This window comes from Triticum dicoccoides, chromosome 7A (genome assembly GCF_002162155.2).
Source record: "Triticum dicoccoides isolate Atlit2015 ecotype Zavitan chromosome 7A, WEW_v2.0, whole genome shotgun sequence".
Classification (NCBI taxonomy): Eukaryota; Viridiplantae; Streptophyta; class Magnoliopsida; order Poales; family Poaceae; genus Triticum; species Triticum dicoccoides.
The window spans coordinates 99,024,906-99,029,565 of NC_041392.1; the positions used below are offsets into that span (position 1 = coordinate 99,024,906).

At 45.7% G+C, this 4,660-nt stretch overlaps 2 pseudogenes; one reads left to right on the forward strand and one right to left on the reverse strand.

Moving 5' to 3' along the window:
• Window positions 1-3,619, reverse strand: part of LOC119329939 — a 16,897-nt pseudogene extending 13,278 nt beyond the window's left edge.
• A 6-nt stretch (window positions 3,620-3,625) lies between these two features.
• Window positions 3,626-4,660, forward strand: part of LOC119329940 — a 6,588-nt pseudogene continuing 5,553 nt past the window's right edge.

Sequence of the window (4,660 nt, forward strand, 5' to 3'; positions counted from 1 at the left end):
TCCCCTTCGTGAAAGTTACCATGCGTTTTGAGTGTAGGTTATGGTTTTTGAGAGGAAGCCTGATAGCATACAAAAAGAGAACAAAAAAACATGAAATTTTGACATACTACATCCATGTTTCAAATTACTGCGATGTTTATACAGTTATCAAGTTTCACTTCGTCTATTATCATGCAATTTTCACATAAGTTACTAGAGTAAATTCTCCAATAATTCTTTTCTCATAGGTCGAAAATTAACGCGGTGTTTCCCCCCAAAAAAAATTACCCACGGTCATTGTACATAAGTTATCAGTTCTTCGGCTTGTGTATTAACATGTTATTTGCACACAATTTACTAAGGGTATGTTTTTCAACCACCTTTCCCCCTTTTGGTTAATGTTGCCGTGGTGTTTATACCTAAGTTATCAGATCTGCACTTCGTATATTATCATGGCACTTACACACAAGTTATCGAGTGTATGTTTTTCAACAACTTTTGCCCTTCTAAAAAAATGTTACCGCGGTGCTTATTTGTATATTATCATGCTATTTTCACATAAGTTACCAAGGGTGTGTTATTAAACAACTTTTTCATGTTTGGTCAATGGAACCGCGGTTATCTGTACGTAAATTATCGGATATGTGACACATATATTACCGTATTATTTACACATAAATTAGCGAGCATATGTTTGTCAACAAAAAAATTTCGGGGTCAGGAAGTTATCATCATGTTTTGTATGTAAGTTATCAGTTAAGCGGTGCTTATATTACCACGTTATTTACATAGAGATTACCGGTGGCACATTTGTAATACACCCCTTGGGGTCAAAGTTATTGTGGTGTTTGTATGTATGTTATCAAGTCCACGGAGCGTAAATTATCATATTATTTACATATAAGTTAACGTGGTTATGTTTTTCAACCACTTTTTTCCTCGGGTCAAAATTACCACGATGTTTGTGGGTAAAATTATCAGGTCTGTGGGGTATGTTTCTAATAACTTTTTTCCCTGGTTCAAAATTACCGCGGTGTTTTTGCGCAAGTTATCATGTCTACAGTGCGTATTATTACCGTGCTATTTGCATACAGTTACCGGGGTTTGTTTTCAGTAATAATTTTCTATGTCAAGTTTATTGTGGTGTTTATACGTAAATTATCAGATCAATTGTATATAAATTATCATGATATTTACGTAGAAGTTATCGAGGGTATTTTTCTACATCAATCATTCTTGGGTCAAAAGTTAGCATGATATTAGTTCTTAAAATGTAATACAAATGATGCACCAGTGAAGCTAAAAGACCCACAAAACATGTTTTCTTTAGCCAACATTAACTTTTCCTAACTAGGTCTCTACCCAGCATTGGGCCCAGCCCAACTCTTTTCTCTCTCTTAAACCCACCGAGAGTTGTCTTCCACCTCTAATCAACGAAACCTGTATCTGAAAACTGAAAACTGAAAACACAGAGACTAAGAACTCCCAATTATCCATCATACTTGTTGATTTAGGCTACGAATCGCGTGGACTTCAACATGAAATTCGTAGATCTCTTCATTGCGAATCCATTTTAGTTGAGCACGCAACTTATTGTTCAAAGATGAAGGAGATCGATGCTGGCCGGAGCCTATGGCCGTGGCCAGCAGAACAGCGGGCAGCAGCGGCTGCTATGGCCGAGATGTGTGGAGGACGTGGTTGTCGATGGGCTGCAGGGGAGGCAGGAATCCCATGGAGATGGTGATGGAGCTCCTGCACCGGCGAGTGTTGGCCGTGGAAGGAACTGCTCGCCGGAGCAGCAGACTATGGCGGCGACTTGAGGAGACGCTGGTGCTCGAGGGGTGCAAGGGAACAGGTGGTTCGATCGAAGCTGCTGATGGCCGGTCAATGCGTGCTCGCGGCGCCGTGACTGGACGCTCGGGCATAGGAGTTGCAGACGGAGCAGATGCGGATTGAGCGATTGCCAGATCTGACGACGCTGGATGCGATAGATCGTTTTGCAATCTGCCACATGGTTGCCAGATACATATTTCGTTTTCATAAGGAGAAACCTATAATGAGGAAAAACAAGCTATAAAAGAAGAAAAATAAGTGGGGACACACTACAAAGGTGTCCATAGATGATGGTACTCATAGTTGGGTAAATTTCCATATCCTAATCCTCAATTAGCAGGATGCCTTTGTCACAACAACGCGGCCAATATTCATCAAGTAGAACAGCCCCAAGTTCACAACAAACCACAAGCACAAGCGGATGAAAATCTGGGCCATGATTGAAGTGTTATTATTTGTTTGAACAGGAGAAATGTAAATGAAAATTAAAGAAACCTAATAGACTTTAAAAAGCCCGAACAAGGTGTCAATATATGGCATGCAGTACTCAGTATTTTGCTGCTGGAGTCTCTTCATGTGTATACCACGATATTCACCATTTTGTACTTCTGAGTAGTTTGTGTGTGGGCAGGGCCGGCCCTGAGATTTCGGTGGCCCGGGGCAAGACAACACGGAGGGGGCCCTAAAGCCACATAAACATGTGCATGTTTTTTTCTATTTCAACTGCAAATAAATATTCAGCACACTATTAATTTATGGAGACTTGTCTTCTTGACTATTAAAAAAACTGGGGTCACAAACATTCACAGCTTTAGTTGATCTATCCTGTGACTACTCAAGTTTACACTTATATATATATATATATTTCTATTAGGTGAATTAGTAAAACTTTCATGCCTACTCAAATTTTATCTTCCTGAAGTTTTCACTAGTTGTTCTTGAACAAGAACTAAAGCTATGTCCTGGGAATTCCTAGCAGTAGGAATACTGTTTTTTGCCAGGAATCAGTAGAATGCTCCTATCTGCTCTAAAAATGCCAGCAACTCTCACGTGGGACTCAATCAACTCATATGCACTTTTCCCCACATTATCAGATGGATTCTTTCTTGATAGCATCTTGTTAAATGAATAGCAATCTTGGTAATCAGCACACAAGCATATGATACAAGATATTAAGAGCACTACTAATTGAAAAAAAGTGCTATGAAAGGCATGGAACAGGGTACCTGGATGGCTAGAAAAGTCGAAATCGCAAGATTTGGCTGCTGCATATGAGAGTCACGAACAAAATTCCAAGTTTCTCTTTTCTAATCCCAGTCAGTACAAGAAATCGGAGTGTGAGCAAGAGATATGTACGACAGTACGAGGATGATCTTCAGGAAACGAATGAACGATCTAACAAGAATAAAGAAAGAGAAACTGTGCGTTGAGGAGAAGATTGATGGGAATCTGGAAAACGGATTACCTTCTTCCACTAATGGCGTATAGCAGCCGAAAATTACGATTAGACGAGCGGGTGGGGCGCCGTCATCCATGGCATGGCCGATTTGTTGCCAGCTGGGGATAAGAATGCACGGCGTGCGAAGAGCCGATAATTGATCGACCAGTTTGTTTCCTTTTGAGAATCAATCGACAGGTTCAAGATCACACACGTATATAGGAAACCAATCCATCGGGGGGCCCTTCCTACTCGGGGGCCCGGGGCGGTCGCCCCCCCTGCCCCCCTCAGGGCCGGCCCTGTGTGTGGGACAAAGTAACAAGCAATAACCACGATGTCCACATCCGACTGACTCACCTGTGTAGTCATCTGGCATCTCCTACGGAAGTGGACAAAGGAGTGATCAATATTCTCTGCCTGACAGTCAACACACTCCACTGTGATCCACCACTACTCACCTTTTGAAAATCCATGGCCATTAAAAAGCCAAAGCGGGGATAAGGGAGCTCAAGATCAGCAGCAGTAAGAAGCAACCATGGCTGATGCAGAGCCATGGAAAACAGTCAAGATACCCCCGATTGTGCAGGAGCTGGTGACCGGTGTGCAGGAGCCACCGAGCCGGTATGTGATCGCTGAGCACAACCGCCCCGCCGTGGCTGGTTCTGAGATGCCCGATCTCATACCCATCGTCGATCTCAGCTGGCTGTCTGACAACTGTGCTGATGAGGTTGCCAAGCTGCGGTCCGCCTTGCAGAACTCGGGCCTGTTCCTGGTAAAGTTTCCTCCCTAATTTCTTTGCTTCTTCCATCTTCAGATTTCTGATCGATCTTCCTCCAGGCTGTTGGCCATGGAATGGAGCAAAGTTTTCTGGGTGAGGTGATGAAAGTCACCAGAGAATTTTTCAAGCTCCCACTGGAAGAGAAGCAGGAGGATCTCTCTCTCAAATGTTCCGATCCGGCGAGAGATCCTCCTGAATTGAAGCATCCCTATCTCCCCCTCCCTCCCTCCCCGAGGCGCTCCCGCGGGCGCCCCCGGGAGGAACCCTAGCGCCGCCTCCCCCCGCTCCCCCTCGCCCTGCCCTCCTCCCTCGTCGCCACCGGGGGTGTCGCCGGCCTAAGGCCGCGTGGCGCTGGCGCAGCGGGGCTGCTCCCTCCCACACGCAGATGGGGGCCGTCACGGGGCGTCCCTCCTTTGCTCGGTGGTGGCGGCCGTCGGGCCGGCCCTGCCTCTGCTCCCTCCCCTCCCCTGGCGTTCTGGTGGCCGGCGGCGCCGCCTCCTTCCTCTGTGGCGCAGACTGTGGGGTTCCGGCGCCCTGGATCGTGCTGGTGGCGGATCTGGCCCCCAGCCCAGATCCGGTCGATATGGTGGTTGGCGGTGGCAGTGGTGGCCGGCGGCCGTGTTTAGGTGGTG